This window comes from Streptopelia decaocto (assembly GCF_964273445.1).
Source record: "Streptopelia decaocto genome assembly, chromosome: 1".
Taxonomy (NCBI): domain Eukaryota; kingdom Metazoa; phylum Chordata; class Aves; order Columbiformes; family Columbidae; genus Streptopelia; species Streptopelia decaocto.
Window position 1 is genome coordinate 140,774,256 of NC_138663.1, and position 22,005 is coordinate 140,796,260.

Consider the following 22,005-nt stretch of genomic DNA (forward strand, 5'->3'; position numbering starts at 1 on the left):
ACGTGATAATTCAGATTCATCCAGCAGGTTTATATTGTAGGAACTCAAAGAAGAGGCTGTTATGGGAGGTTTACTCAAGTATTGCAAAAGCATTCATCAAGTTCATCAGCAAGTAAAAGGCTTAACGGTATAAAGGCAACTACTGCAGCCTATGTTTGGCAACAGCCTTTTTAAACAGTTGTTACATACTGATAGAAAAGAGGACAAATACATCTTTATAATTGTTTAAATGTTCAGGTTTTGACTAGAGTTGTTGCTTAATGAATCAACTTAGTTTTTGTAACACTTTGTGGCACCTATTCTCTGTTGCATGTGGGAAAATGTAATTTCCCCATCAAGGTTAAACACATCAGGGTTGTAGAGGGTGGTTTAAAACAAAGCAGCAGCGATGTGACTGTAGTTTACAAAGACAGCATGTGTAACCCCCCCGGCAGAAGGGTGGGAGTGCTGCTGCGTCCCAGTGGCAGCCGGGGACTGGCTTGTTTTGAAGGGAAGGTCATCATACCTTCCCCACAGGACTTGAGTCTAAAAGGTGTCTGTCACCCAAACTGGTGGGAGGTTTGTTGGCGTATGGATGAGAGGATGACAGCAATGGAAAATGGCAGTATTGCTTTGATGATAAATATGAGCATGGCATTACTGGAAGAAGTTAGAAAGAAGCACATCTGAGCAAACAGGACTCATGTGCTAAAACAGACAAATCTCAATCTGCTTCTAACCTCTTTCTGGTCAGCGTCAATCCTGTTTGGTAGGATCCTCTTCTTCCTGTTCTCTCCTCTCCATTACAAAACTGCAACACCAGAATGAGCTGGCTTCATCTTGCTAAGGTGTGACCTCCAATGGGCACAATGTGCCATGCCCATCCTAGTGGAGACCACAATGCAAGGGGAAAAAAAAATTAAAATAAAAAGGAGGAAAAGATCTTTTTTTCCTCCTTTAGTGCAGGGAAAGACCAAAACTCTTCATTTCTATTATGGGGGGTTAGATGGGACTGAAATCCACTTTTCTCACTGGGGGTGGGAGGGCATGGCCATATGTGTTGCCTAACCTGTCCAAGGTTGTGGTGGAGGAGGAAGAGGAGGCTTGGCTGATGATACATGCTGCCAGCTGGCCAGGAAAGGCTCCAAGGGGCCACTCAGAAACTCCTGCCTTTGGCACTGTCACCCCAAGCTGACAGGTGTGAGCAGGGCCAGAGCCAGATGGCTAACTCCAAACAGCACCAGGGGGATGAGTAAGTCCCACCAGCAGTCAGATCCCTACTAATGCTTGTTGTATTTATGTTCCTGCTTGGGGGCTTTCTCCTGATGCAACCAAACAACAAACAATGCTGGGATTCTCCTCCCTCCCTGCCAAGCTGAACTGACGGAAACAAGCTGGGGTTTTGAGCCAGAGTCAAAGCATACCTCAACTCATCCTAAAACAAATACCTTTAGCAAGAGGCCCTGTCAGGTGTTACAGCATCACTGGCACATGGCTCTGGCAGCAGGACCCAGGACTCACCTCCACCCACCACCATCACAGCACAGCTGGTGCTGCAGCCAACATCCATGCAGGAACACCCAAAAGTGGATGGAAGAGTTTGAGAAGGGCAAAGAGAGTCAGTCTGAGAGTACTTGGGTACATTTCTCTGTGTGTATGCCTGCATGAGGAAGGATACCAAATACTGTGGTATGAAAACAAGTTGCTACAGCTGCTGAAGTAGCTCTACTTCAACACCTGATAGAAATTCTCTTTCAAAACCTTTTGTGACTATTGCTATGATTCCTGAATATACTTTCCGGGAAAGGACAGAGGATGATGTGCCAATACATGCTGTATAGGAAACAGAGACACCACAGGCACAGAAAAATCACAAAGATATAGTTAAGCGAACAGTTAATTAAAAAATTGTAGTCATTTTGCTAAGGAATATTTTCCCCTGAGAATTACTGGTAACAGGGTAGAGGAAGGAAACCAGAGTTCACACTTGTAACAAGCCACGTAGCCCCAGGCTTTGTCTGACCTGCCTTCACAAATACAGCTCCCAAAACCAGGAGGATAAAACTAACAACAGAACTTTTCCACAAGGCCCCCTATGGCATTTTGATCTCTGTGCACCAGAAGAAGAGTAATACCTTGTTGCAGAAAACTATCTGCTCTGAGGTGAGGAATAGCCTCAGCAGTCTGCATTTTTTTTCAGTCTGAAACAGTGTCAGGACTAACGGAAAGATCTCCAATACTGGTTTTCATATTTTGCATTAGAAACTACTACTTTTAACAGTGGCAAATTCACTCTTGTATACTCAAAGCACAACAAAGCTTCATGCTTATATCTAAGGAAATTAAGGCACAGAAAAAGATGCCCCACACTTGAAGATCCAGGTACTCTGGAAGCCTGCAGTACTACACTGCTTTGCAGCTGCAGTTGCCATCTCCAAACTGGTGAAAACTGCAGGCAGACCACCCTCTGTTACACTTACTTCTTGCCCAGACATCTTTATGGTCCCACTCAGTACAGTTTTATGGGTTTCAGCCCATACTTCTGTGATTATTCTGGGTTGATACACAACCCATTCATGCGATATCAGGTCTGCTGTGCACAGCCTTCTCAAAAACACCAGGAACCTGAGGTCTTCTCAGCGCAGGAGAAGTGGCAGGGGGGTAGAAGGAACATCCCCACCTCATCTCAGACATTGACCACCAGTGCAGCTGAGGATGCAGGGGACAACGCCTGCTTTTGCCCGGTCACATCCGCATCTCTCTCCTGCAGTCACACTGTGCTGGTTTGACTAAAAATGAGTTTATTTTCTTCATGCAGTTAGAAACCTTTCTTCTTCATAGCTAGCGCAATCATTAGTTGGACTTAGTTTGAGAACAAGAGATAACACCCCAGAATAGAGCTAATGTTTTTAATTACTCTGGTCTGAGAGTCAAGGACATTCTGAGCAATCTGCCCACAGGTGTGAGGCATCAAGGAAGGGGGGCATGGATGGGACAGAGCTGCAGGGGGTGGAGACCCACTCTAACCATTAACAGCGCAACACAGTGTTTTAGACTAAGATGAAGTATCTGCTTTGAAAAATGCGTTTATTTTATGGGGACTTTCAGTTTGGCTAGATGAAACAGAGAGCAACTATGACAGTTTTGTCTACAAATGATGATGTGAATGAAATTAAACAACTGAAAGTAGTTTACCTGGAATATTATAAAACAGTGTACAGATGTATGAGACAGCATGTATACACACACAGCCACCGCAGCAGTGGTTATCTATACTTGAAAATATGCTTTCAAAAGTCTTTAAAAACTGAGGACAGACAGCTGGCTACCTGCACATCTTGTTTTCTCATGTTCATGGAACTGTTCCCAACACCAGGTTGAGTGACAGTTACAGAAGTAGGCTGAAAACAGCGTGCTCCAGTGGGGCACATGTTTCTTAGGGCAGCACTGGGGGCACACAGCATGTTTGCTCTCCCAGGGGAGCTCGTCAGGAGCTGGGAGCCTGGGAGGGCACCAACACAGCACTGGCTGAGCTTTGCTGAAGTGGTTTCCCTGTCACTGGTGTGTGCACGGCTTTCCACAGCTCTGTGGCACCTGCCAAGGAGGATTATACGCAAGGCTAGGCTTATCAGTGCATTTCGCTTGAAGATGAAGGTGGTTAACTTTTAAAACAATTCCCACTGAAAATCCCACCTATACAATATGGCAGAGTCACGCAGGGAGAAGTAGTTTAAACTGGGATTATACAAAACTAACATGAATTTCTTATCTTCCACTACATAACCCTAAATTCTTACAATCACAGCAAACTCAGAGTGATCACTACCAGGGCTAAAACACCACAGAAAGTAATCCAGCAACACTGCATTTTTTTTATCTCACACGTCAGAGAGTGAAAGTGCATATGCACAGCTGCAAAACTGTAAATTACAATTTTACATAAAATGAAACTTGGACTAAACATACTCCTGTTAAAATAAATCCTTGGAGGTGAACTTTTCCATTTTTCACTCATAACCAACTTTTTAGTACACCAGTCTGTTCCTCAGGCATTCACGTGAGCGGGAGAACAGTGTCCATTCTCTAGTACGCAAATAACATTAAAAAAATCAGTACTTACAGCATGGTTGTATTTAGCACAGTACTCATGCAATTTTCTTAACCACTAATAATACTGCAGAAGAATGCAAGAGCAAAGGAAGAAAAGAATGTAAAATAATCTCCAAATGAATGACAAATGTTTTAGATACTCTTCCTAAAGAGACGATTTAAAAATCATGTGCAAAATGTAGTGAAAAATAGGCATTTTACATCGTCTTGTCTCTCTTTAAGAATAATTAATCTAAATAGAAAACAAATGGCAGCCATTTTTCTTGTTACTATGTTTTATTCTGCTAACATAACCACTAGAGATGTCACCCAATACAACTTGATGTGTACCATCATATGCCCACTCATGCAACTCCTGCCTAAAAGAGTGGGAAAGCAAGGAAATCCTGCTTGAGAGGAGAGTGGGGAGATCTAGGCTGAGCCTGTCAGTAAAACAGAAAAAGGCAGCATTGAGATGAAGCATCAGGACTCATGTGCTCCAGCACATGCTGTTGCTGTGCAGTTTGCCTTGGGCAGCCAAGCCAATGGGCTGCACGTTCCCCACTGTACATCCACCCACCAACCAGCACTGTCCCACTGCAAAGGAGAGACAGCTCAGGTTGTGATGGAGCTTCTTGATATAGACAAGTAGACACCAAGAGATTGAAACTACATGTCCTCTCAACTCTTTTTTGCAACAGGGAACTTGAGACTCTTGAAGGGAAAAAAACAAGAGCATTTGCTCCCCCTCACACCAACTTTCATCTGACCTCCAGTTGTCTGAGTTGGACAACATGTAGTCTAATTATAGGTTTCTTTTTGTCTTCCTAAAGATTGTCCCCTTACGTGGGAAAAGAATCTCACGCATCCCTTTCAGAGCACAGATCATCCTCCATTTGAGACACTTCTGCCCTATCACAAATATGCAAGGCAGGTTCTCATCAAGTTTGCTCCTCATCAGTGAAACAAATGGAAGAAATACCAGATTTCATCACACAAAGCAGAGTATGGAGTGACCACTGGAGAAGGCAGGGCTATCTTCTTCCCTACTGTCTTTTCCCATGACAGCTCTCTTAAAAAGAGATGTTAACATTGAAGAAGTTTTTACTAGTAAAAGCACAAAGCTATGGTACATAGCAAGCAGTTTCATACTCTACCGTTGTTGAGGATGCACTATGTGCATGGGTCAATACATTGTTTTCTTTGCACTTTGTGTACATACCCACTATGTGTGGTCAGAGAAGGGAATCCTGGAGGATTTATGTGGATGGAAGTCAGGTGTGCCTACATGCTTTTCTTATACTAAAGAGCTTGGGAGTACACACTTCTACATCTGATGGGGACTTCTTAGCCTTCAGCGAATCACTGGCACTTCTTCCATCTCAGTTTGTTTTACTGCAAAAAGCGATATGCAGAAATATCCCTTAATGGGGTGTTTTGGACCCTAAATAATATACGTACGGTGCTATGGAATTCTTGAAGAAAGTGCTATAGTAGAATAAAATAATAGTTGTTTATTATATTCAGATGGAAAGGACATGAAGTTCCTTTCTTTAACCCTTGAAAAAGCACTAGTGTTTTAAAAAATATTTTTGAGAATTCAAGCCAGTTGCATTCAGATCACCAAGATGAAAACCAAACTTGGGGCTCACTCTGTCAGAAAGACACAGCTCAGTGGGATCCCTTCTAATTTGGAGTTATAATTCCCCAGTCTCAGTATTGACAGCCACAATCAAAGGCTTCTTTGTCATGTCTTTGCTACTCAGCAGCTTCTGGGAGAGTGTCTGACACGAAACAAGAGAATGATAAGGGTTAGCCCTATCTGAAGGGTTTCACTATCAGATCCAGCTCAAGGACAAACTGACGACAGACTATGTAAAGCTGGGGTCAGAATATATATGGTATGGGACAGACAGAAGCAGTGCTTTATCTAGGCCCTGAAGTCTCAACTCTGGAGATGGCCGAGTAAGGCAGATGTCCTCTGGCATCCCATACAAATTCACATGCTGTGAATTCTTCATTTGAGACCCTGTTGGGAAACAAAGTCTCCTCCCACTTGATTTACTGTGGAATTGCTGATAAGGAAACCCGGCTGTAGCAGAACACTCCCCGCAGCACAACGGGGATGAGACAGGCAGCACATCTGCGGAGGGGAGATTAGTGTCGGGGCCAAAGTTACAGAAGACATCCATTGTAAAATAATCCAAGTCTTACAATATGGAAAACAGCATAGCCCTCAAATCAGAGATACTTTGTCTCTCACAGTATGTCTTTGGCAGCAGAAAGAACAGCCACATACAATTAACACCATCAAACAGAGCCCAGCACAGCAATAAAAAAAAAAATATCCTACATACTGTCATGGCAATTTTATCCTTTTGTTTATTTTTTAAACTGAACTAATTACTTAGCTCAGCAATGGTCAGGACTGGAAGGCTGCACCAGGACTGTAATGAAGGCAAAACCCTGGGGAATAATTTTGATTATAGTAGAGGTTTCAGCTGACTACATTTTAATTAATCAGAGTAGTACAGCAGTCTGAATTCCCAGGTATCCCATTTCAACCTGCAGACTAACATGATATGATTCAGGACATATTTTAACATTGTTCTAATAAATTCTCCAGCAGTTCTTTTAAGTCTCAGAGGTAATATATATGTGTGTATATATATGTGTGTGTATATATATATATATTTTTTATTATTATTATGGAGGCTTTCAATAGGAATTTCAACTAATCACTAAAAAAATGTGACTGTGGAATGCCAAAAATAGAAACCAAATACCTCTTCAATACCTGTATTAATTAAAAGCATGGAAAATTTTCTAATTACAAAACAAAACATGTTTTCATATTGATAAAGCATTTTAATTTAAAATATATGTCTATTATAATAAAGACAAGCCACGGTAGCGTTCTTTTAAAAAGCTCAGCAGTGAACCAGCATACTAACATTAGATATCCTTCACCATAGGATAAACACATAAGTTGTCAATGACAAGAGAAAAGCAGGATGTTCAGGGTTCAACACATGGTGCAGTGTCTACATTATCTGTATAATCCAGGCTTAGGCAAGTTATGTTTAAGGACGGACAAAACATACATAGTCTGAGAAATATGTGTCAAATGAAGAACCAGATCCCAAAATAAGCAGGTTTTGAACTAATACATCGTAAGACCCAGCAGAGATTGTGTAATTTATATCTTTAAATTCAGAAAGCACATAGATTTTCTTTTGCATTCTTCTCTGCACCCTGAATTTGCCAGTGTTCTGCTACTGTACGGAAACAAGAATTTTAAACTGCCCAGGACTCTCCCACTTTCTACTGAGACGCTGCAGTCCCCAACATCAGTCAGATGTGACCTGCAGAGGTGGCTGTACAATGCCCCTATCCCGCAGTAGTTGTAGGACTCATCTTCCTCCTAGGGGGATGTAAAAACCAGAGAAAGATCCAGACATTACAGAAAAGGATCAGGGGAAAAACCTAAAGACAGCCATCAAGCAGAAAGGGCTAAACCAAAGAGAAGGGCAGAACACAAAACAAAATGCTTTGTTTTCCACAAAAAACAACCCAACTCTCTCCCCTTGTCAACAGGGTGAGCCGCTGCAAGACCTGATCAGTGTGTAGGGGGCCATAGAGCTGCTCCCTGGTCCCTGCATGAGGAATGGAGGAGGGTGTGACTCCTGCCTGCCTCAATGCACTGTCTGTCACACAGCTGTAGAAAAACACTTGCTCCTAGTAGTACCTACCCCTACTAAGCAGTACTGAACCCCTAATTGCTACACCACTAGCAGAGATGCAGCCCACCTCTGCCAGCTGCCCACTTTTGTTACGTAAATCTTTTAAAAAGCCACCATCATTATGTATTTTCCCCTGCATAAGAAAAGGCAAGAATGAGTAAGTTGCTTCACATGGTCCTCTACTCCAGCGTATCCGTAAAGCTGCCAGAACTCAACCCCAACTAGATTAGTTTTCCAGGGTGAAACCATTCTCTGTAGGGAAAAAACGGTAGCTCCATTCTGTGTGCAAGCAGTGAAGCAAACAAGCAATTTAAGAGAATGATCATGGATTTCCTCTGGCAATGGGAAAGGTACAGACCTCTCAGATCATGTCTCTGGCAAGGCATCTGTAGTCCAGCAATCACTATTGTCCTTCAATTCCTGCAAACGTAACAGTACTACAGATATTCTATTTTACAGTTCTCATTACCACAAATATTACAGGAATAATTTGCTACAGTAAATAATCACAGAATTGGGCAAAGGAAATAGCATTCTCAGGAGCACACAAAATTATTCCAGTATGGAAACGAACCATTCATGTCTAGTAATAACTGTATGTGAAACCAATGCTTAGAGATTTTGGACTGTAAACCTCAAAGAGGAAAAAGTATCAAATTATTGCCACAGACCAAGACACAAAACCTGACTTTTTGATTTGGAAAGGCAGTTCCTGCACAGATTTGCAAGCATGAAGCATTTTTAAATTTATTCGTTTTTCACACGGAGTTACCAACCGAGTACTTAGTTCAGGTTTCAGAAGAGCTTGAGTGATGTATTTAACACCCGCTGGGTACATCACCACTTACACTGCATTCAAACCAGAGGGAAAGAAGCAGCTGCTATTGCTCTCCCTGCCTCAGGCTAAGCACCAGGAGTGGGAAGCCCCCATCAGAAGTGTGTGAAAGCACCAGCACCCACATGCTGCAGCCTCCAGGGATCTAGAATTCCCCTCCTGGTTTTCTATTCTTCACTCATGCCTTGTCTTTTAACTGCATCCAACGATAAACAAAGGTAAATAATGCAGCACACTTTACCTGGGGCTGACCCTAAAAGCCACTTCAAAACGGCAAGCTTAGGCAGATCCCAGCCAGGTTGTCTGAAGGGAGCCCAAAAGAGCCTGAGCCTACAAAGCTTTAGCACTCCCTGGCTCTGATCAGTACTCTGGCTACTCACCAAGCTGCTCTGCAACACCAAGAGCCACCGACATCCCAGGATTTTTCTATGTGTCAGTCAATAAGTGAATACAAATTAAAGGAGGCTTAGGTGATCTTGACAGAACTTAGGTTTTCTCAGTTCCCTTTAAGCCCCAAGAAACATACTCTAGCAGGAGGTTTGACCGAAAAAAAGCCATGCTGCAGGTAAATCCACGGTGGTGTTAAAAATCACCCACCTGTAGCTACTAACCTTGAGTTGCCAAACACAGAGATAAAAAATGGGGAGGGAGAGCTTCTTCTAGGCAGAGAATTGTTCTATCTTTACTATTGCACCAGGAAGAGAATCAATGTACCAGTACAGCACTAGTACACACCACCAGTGACTTATGAACACGTGTAATAGTAACAAAGAGGGTCATGACTCCAAACTGTATTATCATCTATTTAGTGGTGGACTCGACAGTGTTAGGTTAACAATTGGACTCAATGATCTTAAAGGTCTTTTCCAACCTAAATTATTCTACGATCGTAAGAACTCATGTCTCAAAGAGGAAAGGGACAAACAAAACTGCCTTACTGCAAGCATTGCGTTTACTGTTTTGTTGGGGGGTTTTTGGTTTTTTGTTTGTTTAACTAGTGAATCTGCATATCTCCTTCTCCTTAAATTGCTCATGCACATATTGGGAGTGGAGATCGTGCATTTGCAATGACTGAATCACAAGCACACCTACCAAGTAAACCTTGCAGGGGTGAGGGGGGAACTACACATGCAAGAGTCTTCCAACTGCCTACACACATGGCAGCTGCCTCCCATGGGGTCACTGGAAAAATCCATTAAGCCATTCTGATTGCTTTTAAGAGCAAGGAAGAGACAGACAAAAAACCAAGGCACTGGGGTGCAGAACACTTCTCAGACAAAGCAAGCCAGTTTTGGATAGGCTCAGACACTTTCTGGTCTATTTTAACACCACTTAAGATTGGCAGAAATTTTGTGGAGAAGAGTAATTTCTGACTCCACCATCTGAGGAGGATTAAGATCATGGCTTCATTTTACAGACAGCGTTGGTAGGACAGTAATACCCAGGTCGCAAGAGGTAAGTCAAAAGTCTGCAACCTGTGCTGAACACAGACAGCATTCAAGAGATGAAACAATTCTCTTTTTAACCTCTGCATTCAAAATGAGACACAGAAGTGACTGCAGAGGATTTTCATTCAAAAAACAGCCACTGTTCTGGCTCATTGGTCAAGACTTCTGTTAGCATGTACTTCAGGAAGCTCACGGTACCCTTGTACGCTGCTATACAAGTAGGAAACAAAATTCCTTCTGCTGTATTCCTGTGTTGAATTATGGGGTCATTTTTCAAAGAGAGATTTGAAGTGTGCAGAACTAGGAGCTGGACGTGATCAGAAGTCCATAGATCTGTCTACTGCTTTCAACACAGTCGACTATAAGGTGCGAGCAACTCACTTGCCGAACCAAACAGGAGTCGATCTGAATCTGTCTCAGATGGTTCATCCCGTTCCTCTCAGAAGGCCCAAAACAGGCAGCTGTTCTTCCTCACCAGAAGTGCTTGCCATGGCATCCCAACAGATTAGGCTCCATTCCCCATGAAGCTATACATTATTAATCTTATCTGAAGCAGACAGTGCTGACGCCCAGCTTCCTCAGTGTCTGGAAGAATACCAGCTGTCTCCAGCTGAGCCCGAGTAAATGGAGAGAATGTGTGCATGTATCGAGAGGAAATACTTCTTAAAACTTTGTGGGATGCAGAATCCTTCCTCTCTTCCTTACCCACTATCACAGCAACTGCCCGGGAGTCGCATCCCACTCCATTTCTCTGCATGCCCATGTGCAAAGGACTCCTTTTTGTATAATACCTTCTGCCTACAAAATAACTGTGCCACTTCCTCTCAGACAAGGACCTGGCCCCAAGAGCACATCCATTTGTGGGTTTTTGGGGAGACTGGTTACTGCAAGCCTGTCTTTATCAGACCAACAGAATCATAGAATCATTTCAGTTGGAAGACACACTCAGGATCATCGAGTCCAACCATAACCCAACTCTAGCACTAAACGAAGTCCCCAAGAACGTCATCTAAACACCTTTTAAACACCTCCAGGGATGGTGACTCCACCACTAACCTGGGCAGCCTGATAACCCCTTCCATGAAGAATTTTTTCCTAATATCCAATCTAAAACTCGTCTGGCACATTGAGGCCATTTCCTTTCATCCTATCACTTGCTACTTGGGAGAAGAGACCAACACCCTCCATGCTACAATCTCCTGTCAGGTAGCTGTAGACAGCAATAAGGTCTCCCCTCAGCCTCCTTTTCTCCAGGCTAAACAGCCCCAGTTCCCTCAGCTGCTCCTCATCAGACTTGTGCTCCAGGCCCCTCACCAGCTTTGTCACCCTCCTCTGCACTCTCTCTAATATTTCAATGTCCTCCTTACGATGAGGGGCCCAAGGAGATGCCCAGATTATGCAGCCAGTGGAAGATATAGTTGCACACTTCCCAAAGCACAGGAATACACACTGTAAAGAAAATTTCTGTACTCAATAATTTCTTCGCTTTTAACTCTTCTAAGTCCTTCATGGGCTTGCTTCTAAGGCTCAACAATCTCTATGGTGGTTTTTTTACATCAGCCTTGGAGCAATATCACTAACAGATACCACATAGTTGCTAGAGTTGTAAATAAAAAAGATCATTTCTACTAAAAGGAAAACAAGTTCCAGGAGAACTTTTCATCTTGAACTTAAGAATTGGTCCAAAAGAGGTACTGGATAAGACTTGTATTCATCAGCCCTCCTCTAAAGTGGTCACAATCAGCTGGATGGCAAATTACACAAAAACCAGCTTTACTAACTTACAGATCTTTCAAAGCTTCTGACAGTCTCAAAAATATTTTAATGGCCATGTAGACACGGCATGCACTGGTGCAACACAAATACATGGCTCAACCAAAGAACACAGCACTGTAGCTAATTTTGCACCAGAAACTTGTTTCTTAGACCAGTTTTGCATTTCACGATACAGTCCAGTAGTGACTTGGTTTCTGAACAGTCACATCAAGACACACAGATCTTGCATATTTCATCCTCTCAAGAATAACAGGGGTCTCTATTGTGGCAATGTTACATGTGAGGAAGTGCTGTTTTTAAATAGAAGCCTTTCACTTTGGGGTGAAATGATATTCAAACAGGTTTTGGTTCCCCTAAATCAGGGACCAAGACTTTGCTAGTAAGTGGGCAAGTGTACTATAATTTGAAATATTACAGCCAGGCTGGTGAAAGATCATTCAAGCAACCTGAATGGCTCACATGCAGTCATTTACTGTAGGAATCAACACACCATTTTCAGGTCTAATAAAACCACATAATCTGTTATTATGGAAAATATGCTAATTCTGCTCACCATTTCCCACAGGTTTACAGCATTAATAAATACAGATTTGTGTCATTAATCTCTAAAATTAATGACTGACTACCAGTAGAGTGCAGTAGGTGGTGATTAAAGCAACAGAAATGCCCCATAATACAGACATTATTGCCTTTGTGTAGGGAGGCACCGTGTGGTAAGTGAATATTAACTTCAAAGATCCAGCTCATTTTACACTGTTAGACTCTCGGATAAAAGTTGAATTTGGAGCATGTTAGCATGTAATTATAATAAAACACTGTGGCTGAACAGTATTACCCTCACCCACTTATATCATTAAAACAAGATGGCATTGTCACTTCTATTTTCTAAGGATTGTTTTTGGCAAGGCAATTCACCTGTTCTCTCAGGTACTGTTTAGAAAGCAAGATTCATAAATTAAGACATTTATCTCCTGAAGTATTGTGCTTTTTACACTGCCATATCTAGCACGTAGCTTCGGGCATGGCAAATAAAAACTGTCTTAAATCTCTGACTGTCTCAGACCTGTTTGACAGGGCTCTTTATGCCTCCCAGAGCAGGCTGATAGTTTGGTAGCATGAAGTCAAAGGCTTAATCCTGAGTATAAAGTACTCAAAAAAATAAGGATCTGAAAGCAGAAGGCTGAAACATATTATATAACCATACTCAAATTCCACAAGGCAAACCCATTCACATATATTTACCTGGCAATTATGAATGACAGTGCTTAACTGGAGCAGAAGCAATCCTGTTTATCATTGTAGCAAAGTAAGACTAGATAAGCATGTATATCTCATCAAATTAGCTATAGCCTATGGGCTTCTGTGACGGACGTGCTCATCCATGACAGCTCCCCCCACACTTCTATCTGGGTTTGATCCTTAGAGTCATCTGTGTATTTTGACTAAGATACATTCACTAAGCCTTCATCACAAGGCAATGACAGTTAATTTCCTCCATTACTTGGTTTCAAATTAACCAGTGGTCTTAAGAGTCTGATATCTCACTAATGGAGAGAGTTGGAGCCAAAATCTGCCAGTTTATATAGGACAGAAAGCAACTTAAATATACACCAACAGAGAGAGTTTGATTTTAATTATATTAGACACAGTTTTTTTTCCAAACAAAAGGGAAGTACATATAAAATTTAAACAAAATAGAACTCCCAAAACTTGGCTGTTGAAAGAAAATTACATGTGTCACATTAGAAATGTTGATAAAGGAGTTCAGAGTTGCTGCCAAGGTAATTGTCTTCCTGAATATGCATTGACTGTCCAGGCACTGGTCACAAGATTTAAAGAATAAAACAATATAGATCTGTTACTTCATGTAAAATTAAACGAGTTGTTTTCTTTTTTGGTTGTTTTGTCAAAACGAACCACCATTCAGCATGAGTTTAGAAGAATACAAATCTCTCAGGATTCTTTTTAATAAATCAGAGCAATTTGTAAACCCATTTCAAAAATAAATATTTAGAGGTCATGTAAGCAATGAACTCAAAGAATGGCTTAGATCCAGGCATTGTGTAGACTGAATGATGTGATCCTCCAGACATTTTTCTGCCCGTGTGGTGCCATCAAAGAATTTTGGGCTTTTTATAAAACAACATGACAAAAGTTAAGGAAGGAAAGAGAGACATATGAGGAACTGAGAACTGTGAAATGAGACAAGGGTAATGCAAGAGGGGTCATATCCCACTCAAACATAAGCCAGCAGAAGGGTAGGAATGGGATAAGAAGAAAGGTCAGAACAGCAGCAGTGGCCAGGTCTTTTCTTGGAAAGAGCTTCAGAATGAAAGTAAACCAAAAAACAAGCCTCGTACTTCTCCAGACATCAGCTACCCTTTGCACTCTCTTCTTCTCACTAGTTTGGATAAGACTTTTACTACACAACATTTTTAATTGCCCACTTGGACCCTGAGGTGCTTGAGGAAAGTGCCGAGGGCTCAGCTATCACCCCAGCATTAAGTGTGGTTGGCAAAATACTCTGCTCCACCATCACTGTCTTTTCTTGAGCAAAGATCTTCCTGCAGGTCAAGGAAAAGGAGAAACAAAACATCACTGTTGAGAAGTGATGTCCCATCTGAGACCAGTAGAACAACTCCTTAGAAAAGTGCTGCCTCTGCTTCAGTTCAGCAACAGCACAGAGACTGACGTACCTTCTTCTGAGTTTGACAACCATCCAAAAGACCTTCTTCCCTAGCCTTGCCACCAACCATGCCAGGTCTCTGTACCAGTGTGCAGCAATATAATTCATTGGGCTACTCTGCTAAATGAGTTGCAGATGCTTCTGCAGTAAATCTTTCCTTAGTTCTGTGCTTCAGAAAAAAATGAAGTGGAAAAGTCTGCTTCATAGGCTTCGTATCAGCCACAAAAAACTGCATGAAACCATGAAGTCAAGCGCAAAAGATCCCCAGAGAATTCTGGAGCATCACTGTCACAACATGATTTTCCAATTTCATCCACTCAGCTGAAAGGATGTTTAAAACCAACATTTCTGGGGACAAAGAAAATCTTATTTCAGTCTTCTCTCATTATTGAAATGTGGCTGAAACCTTCTATTTTCAGAACAGCCAAAAATAAATAAACGCTGGTAAATGTAGGGAAATTCTAGCCTCAGAAGTGGAATTTCTCACAAGAACTTTTGAGCAGCTGAAGATGTGGGAAGGGACATTATTACTTGCTCTCATCTACAGTGGTTGCTAACATGATTATACGGGCCCCTTTTAAAGTCAGTTTCCACAAAAGGAGATGAGTCTGTCAGTAAACGTCAGAGTAATTTGTCACCACACCCATAATCCTCTCTTCCTAGAACTGCCGTACACCTGAATATCATTGATGAAAGCAGACTCCAGGCTCAGAATGAATGCCACCTAAGGCCCTCCTGCAAACTTGAGCTCTGTTTCAGACCCTGATGTGCCATTTCTGAACAGCGTGACAGAAGCCACCATGCTGGAAGACAGTCTGTTTCTGGGAAATGCCATCGCACTTCCACTCCTGACTCAGAACAGTAAGATGATTTTCCTCAAATCACACACCAAGTTAACAGCAAAGCCAGAAACAGTATGTAAATCTCACTGACATGGTAAAACATTAATAAGCCCACATGTGGGTTTTCTGCCTGTTTATTCTACGAGTCTCTACATCTACTTATTTTTCACACGCTGATGATGCAAGACTGAGCTATGCTTTTCCAACACTTGGGAAGTCTTACATGTAACTGCTTGTTATTATCACTGACTGAATTACCACCAGAGTGGGAATCATACCTTTGAATAGTCTCAGTTCAATTAAAATCCCAAGCCTTTTTGTTTGCAGTTACCATATTTCTCTTATGGTTACTAGAAATATTACCATATTTATCTTATTTCTGAAAACTCCTTGTGGTTAAATAAGACAAATCCCTTCCCCTCTTACTACTGGTAAGGTAGCCTCTCCAAGTGCCCACTGCACTGAATTCCACAAAGTTAAATTTGAGTGACGAGTTAAGACTCACGCAAAAGGAAAAGAAAGACACTGAGCATGCCCTATAGTGTTAGTGGCACACAGGGAGGGAAGCTCAAACAACTGGGGAAAGAGGAACTGCTGTGCTCCTACTCCCGGCCGTGCATGTGCAAGATCCCGGTTTCTCAGGACAGTGTCAGTGACTCCTTGTCCCACACAGAGCCCACAATGTGGTTACCCCTGCCCTTCCCCTTTGCTTTGCTTCTTAGGGAAATGGGGCTTATGCATGACGACGGTATCTGTGTCTGTATGTCTATGTCTATGCGTTGATACCAGAGCTTTTGTCTCAGCCCTCAGTGATTACACCAAGGTTAGACAAAGGGCTGGAGAAAGCAAATTATGGCAAGTTATTACAAGTTTTGTGAAAACAGGTAGGGAGGCGACTCTATAATTATCCTGTGGAAGGAGAGGCTGGCATACGCGATCCCAGAGAGAGGCGAGAATCCCAGCAAATTCCTCAACCATGGGAAAAATTTCAGCTTGAGACTCACAGTCAACCACCAGACACAAATTTATAAGAAAGTAGGCATGTTTAACCCCAATGCTCAGAAAACTACTTGTCTGGTTAGGCAGGCACTGTAAAAGACAGTAATTTAAATGATTTTTTCCATTCTTTCTTCTAAGAAATCTTACCCAGCATTGGAACAGGAGGGAGTGACCTGGCAGGTGACAAACACATTTGCTAGCAAAAAAAGGAACTTTATAAGTAGATTTTGTATTTTCTGGATTATGAAGAAAAAAAAGACAGTGACAGGATGTGGTAAGGGACTCATTTGTTTCTAAGCCTGACTTTCCAAACACTTTGCAAGCAAACGCTTTCAAATACAGAAAAGCATCCATTCTGAAATGAGCAGCGAGGTAGAGCCAACATCCATGTTTTGGGATAGCTGAGTTTATTTTCTCAAGGTCTGTAGATCAGAGCAGAGATATCTATTATAAATATCTTGATCACACATCCCCACCCCCACTCATGGGTGCTTAAGTAAGGGGGGAAAGGGGAAGACTGTCCCCCATTATCACCCCTGTTCAAGTCCTGCCCCTTTGTTTCCCATGCCTAGCTCAGCCCAACAAACCAACCTGGCAATGACCCACTACCCCTGCTGTTTACCACTAACCTTGCCCATGACCATCCACAGCAGTCGCACAGCAAACACAAGCCACTCACCTGGCAGATCTGCAGGTACCTGTGGGAAGCAGCGAGTGACCTTTTCAGCCAGCAAAAACTATGGCAGTGCTTGAACAAACCTCATCACACAATAGAAAACTTCCCCATTGGCATAATAATGCAAGGGAAAACTATTCCCCACTGTCACTTTACTACATGTGGATGTAGCCTCAGCAAAAGGATGCATGAATTTGCAGGTTAAAACAGTTGTGAAAGACCACATGCATGTTCTTCTGTCCCTCAAGGAGTTTAGACCTGGCCCAGCACATATCACACTGTCTGCCACAGCAATACTCCTTCCAGAACCAGGTGTTTAACAATGTAGACAGCCCTTGGGGTACAGGCAGCAAGCCACAGAGGACAGGAGACTAAGACACATGGCTGCACTGCCCAGAAGGCCTCACTGGTTAGAGAGATGGAGCTTTGCCATGCTTTCTCCTAAACCTTCACCCTCTCAGAAACTGGACAGTACGGCAGGAGAGCTGTTGACTTCCTACATTTCTGTCCATCCACCTACCCCAACTGCATCAAGTCTTGTCACCTAATACCATCATCCTCTTTCCACCCCACAGATAGCTTTCCTTTCCCCTGTGAAACTTTGAACGAATGCTATTTTTCAAAAGTAGACACTACCAATGTTGATAGAATTCTTACATCACTGTTTGTTTTTTTTTTTATTTTGAAAAAGCTTTCCGTTTGCACTAAAGATATCTCTATCTACTCCAACCCTCCATGACTCAATCTCTATAAATACTTTAATGGCATTTATTCCATTTATTTTCTAGTTTCCCAGGTGATGACATGACAGACCTTCAACCTGGTCTTGCGTAATCAGCATAGGAGAGGTCAGTGAATTGGCAATAACAAACTATTTGAGAGCCAGCAACAGGGAGAAGGAGTTCAGATATGCATGCTTCCCTCCTCAAAGTCTATAGCATAAGAAAAAGCTTTAGGAGCAGATCCATCACACCATAATCTCCTACACTGTTTTGATCAAGTTACTTAAGCACAGTTTGATTTGCTTACCTTCATCTGCAGCTAACCCACAACAAAGACAAACATCTGGTGTCTGAAGCCTGGGGAAAGGACCAAAATACAACAGTTCCTACACTTCTGTGACACTTGTAATAGACAACCAGGCAAGGACCTCAGTTTAATCTTTTTGCTCTAGTTTTCTCTTGCTTTTGCAAGATAGCCACTCCTCAATTTTAGGGGTTTGGGATGAACATGCATTTCTCACTGTGCTGGGCTTTAGGCATGCCTGCTACCACCAAAATGGGCACTGTGTGCTTCTCCCACAGCATGCAATGGGCAAACCATTGCAGCAAAGTTCTTCTGCCAGAGCTATGTCATGATACTGGCAGTGAATATGGGCTACAGGGTACTCCTGCACAAACCAGATCCTGATCTGAGAAGAGGTGGGCCAGAAAGAGATTCCTGTGAGGCAAGAGGATGGGAGAACACTTTTACCTAGTAATACTGAGAACTCAAAAAGGCTGGAATTTGCCATAGGGAAATGCACAGGCTGCAACCCTTTTTTTTTTTTTCCCTTAAAAAAAACCCTCCTCCCTTCATGACCTCCTGCCTAGCAATGTGAGACTCCTGAGTGGGATGCTCAGCCAAACACTTAAACTTCTCTTTGTGCAGGAGAGCCTGGTTAGCTCACCAGAACATGGGAAACTATGTGGAAGAAAAAAAGCAGCAAAATATTTTTAAAACATCAAGTTCAATCCAGAGCAGTTCTCCCTTCTCAGTAAGGCCCTATATAGCTGCTCCTGTTAGCGAGGCACTGGAAGGGGTGAGATTTCAGGCCTATTCTTCAGCAATGCTCTAAAATCCCTGGCTACGAAGCAAGCCTGCCAATCAGCCACCTTGCTCTGCTTGCACGCAAACCCAAGTTGAGTAACCTGAGGAGACATTAGCAACTCAACACTCACCGCAATTTCACGTCGTGGTCTGACCAAGCAGTACAAGCACTTAAGCACAGCCTTTAACAACAGCACGCCGCGCACACTAATCCCTCCTTGATATTTCATGTCAGCTCCCACTGTGAATCAGTGCAGACGTCAATGGATTTTGGCTTAACAAGCCGACTCAATTGCACTTGCACTGTTTGGAGCAAGGAGGATTATCATTCTTACCCAAATTACACCCTGATCCTGACTGCAGTCCGCCAACCTCCTCCGAATGGTGCCTTACCAGAGCTAATGTGCAGCCAGGGGTGTCACAGCTGGGACTGCCTGAAAGGCTCGGCCGCTCCCTTCAGGGGAAAACACGGAAGAAGCTGATGTCATTTACACGTTACCTGACTCTGATGAGCAAACTCGCTGGCAGCCAAACACAACACAACAGTGACACTTTAAAAGAAGTGTTCAGGACATGTTTTTCATTACCACAGTCAAGCCAAACACACCATTGCTGCCTCCACCTTACCCCACTGTGCAACAGAAATTAACAAGCTAAAGCGATAATGACGCATGGATGATGAAAACATTCCATCAGCAAACTGGACTATGCTGAATGTTGTGCGCGCATATCAATTCAGATAGCTCTCTGTGGTTTCTTTTTTGTAAGAAGGTAGAACTTCAAAAGTGCAAAAATAACTTCAAATAAAGCAAATTAAAAAAGGAAAAAAGAAAAAAAAAGCAAAAGGGAAAAGGGAAAAAAGGAAAAAAAGGAAAAAAGGAAAAAAGGAAAAAAAGGAAAAAAAAGAAAAAAAAAGGAAAAAAGAAAAGAGAAAAAAGAAAAAGAAAAAAGCTGACAACTGTTCCAATATTTTTTCCTCCAAAAAGAATGCTTTTTTTCCTTAAGTCTTCTGACTCCCTTTGCTCCTTCTTTGATTTAAAAATATGATAGTAGAAATGAATAGTTGAACAAATCGGAACTTCAATAACACGACACAAAGCACTTACAGCATTAGGCATTGATATTGTAGGTTGACAACACTAGATACGGTCAGTAGAACTGCTGTGATCTTGTGCGATCAAAACCTAACAGCATCAAATTTCTCAGGTGTGTAGTGAGTGAGGGGAATGGAAGAAGTTCAAAGGCCTCAGGTCCAGAGCGAGGTGATCCCGTAAGGCAGCACGGCACTGAAACATGGTCACAGGAAAACAATTAATTTGACTTTCTTATCCAGAAAGGCCAGGCACTTTGAGAGGTACCCATGGCATTCACAGCTGGCTGGTCAGAGGGAGCTGTGGATGACTTCTGTTCAAAGCAAGGCTCCTACTCACTCATCTAGAGTAAGAGCAAGTATTTTAACCATCTTACTTAAGAGTAAAGCTTTTGGAGGGATGACTGATCTTGATGAGTATGCCAACAAACCAATAGCTCTGCCAGCACTGGAGGAGTCAAGTTATCTGGAGACATTACACAGCGTCACTTCTAAAACAAAGTCAGTTATGTCTTTCCAACTGGTATCTGGAAGTTGCCAACAGCAATAACAAAAGTATTCAAGAGAAAAAATAAAGGAGCACAAACACGGGGATTAGCTGGAAAATGAGACTGTGGGGTTTTTGTAATTGTTACTATTTTTAACTGCAAATGGAGTCAGAACACATTCTCCTAGTGACAATGTAATTTAAGCAGTCTATTATTCAGTATTATGTCAAATCAACATTCTGCAAAACATTAACCTCTATCCCAGGTTCATCCCTCTATGCCACCCCCAATATACTCGTTCCAAAAAACCACTATATTTAATCCCCAAGTTTATAAAGCAGATGACATAAACGCTATTGCACTCAACTCTAGGGAATTACTAGCACAGTACTCCTGAAATCTCTAAGGAAACTCCTGCTGGGATAATATTTAAGACTTCAGACCTCAAAGCAACATTTCACAAATGACCTCAAGCCTAAAGCTACCTAAGTTGCATCAAAGCTGCTCAGACATGTTGTAGCTGGCATCAGCTCAAGTTCTTTTAAAATACAGTTAATATGTGCAATAAATAGAGAACAATAAAGTCAGCACAAGAAAAAGATTTTGAAGTTACCTATCAAAAAAGCAAGGCAGATCTTGCATAAAAACACAATGAACAATCATTTTAGACGGTGGCTAAGTGCCCTCTTCACTTGGAGCTTGCTTAGCCATCAGGCTCTTCAAGTGCTGCATGTCTTGCCCTTCAGCTGTGTTAAGATGCTGTTGATCAAGGACCAAGATAAATGTTAATATGTAACCTGCCGGAGGTGTCTGAAATTCTATCTGATTTTCATCAAAGTAAAAAATTCCTCACCCTTATTACAGAGTGTAAAAAGTTACCAAATGCCCCCAAGCGGGACAGCTGCCCCTCAGGAATAATGCCTTCCACCCACTGGAACACCATCAGCTCCAGGTAAACCATATAGGTTCTCCATGCTATCTCCACCTTCCAATAGTGGTTTTAAATCAAGAATGTTGCTATTGAAGAACAAGGGCAGAAGGGCTGAATCACAAGACAAGTAAGCAGCACGGCTGACCTCACAAGCTATTCCTTAAGGCACACCATTAGGATTGCATGAGGTTCCTGGAAACAGTATATCAAAAACATACTTTGAGGTTTTACCATTCATAGACTCATAGAATGGTTTGGGTTGGAAGGGACCTTCAAAGGTCATCTAGTCCACCCCCCCACCCCCGCAATGAGCAGGGCCATTTTCAACTAGATCATGCTGCCCAGAGCGGCCTTGAAGGTCTCCAGGGATGGGGCATCTACCACCTCTCTGGGCAACCTGTGCCAGTATTTCACTGCCCTCATTGTAAAAAATTTCTTCCTCACGTCCAGCCTGAATCTCCCCCCCCTTAAGTTTAAAACCATTACCCCTTGTCCTGTCATAACAGGCCCTGCTAAAAAGTCTGTCCCCATCTTTCTCATAGGCCCTTTTAAAGTACTAAAAGGCTGCAATAAGGTCTACCTGGAGACTTCTCCAGGCTGAACAACCCCAACTC

At 42.4% G+C, this 22,005-nt stretch overlaps 2 protein-coding genes across 8 annotated transcripts in view; one reads left to right on the plus strand and one right to left on the minus strand.

Annotated features, from left to right (window-relative positions):
• Positions 1–22,005, minus strand: part of CMSS1 (cms1 ribosomal small subunit homolog) — a 247,671-nt gene that overhangs the window by 33,581 nt on the left and 192,085 nt on the right. The window lies entirely within an intron of this gene.
• The window catches only part of FILIP1L (filamin A interacting protein 1 like), a 213,947-nt gene that overhangs the window by 1,691 nt on the left and 190,251 nt on the right, over positions 1–22,005 (plus strand). Inside the window, exon 2 of one of the 6 annotated variants that reach the window (XM_082059417.1) lies at positions 15,220–15,417. The exons of the other annotated variants lie outside the window; for them this stretch is intronic. The gene's annotated coding sequence lies outside the window, so the exon portion shown is untranslated. The remainder of the gene's footprint in view (positions 1–15,219; positions 15,418–22,005) is intronic. 6 annotated transcript variants of the gene reach the window in all.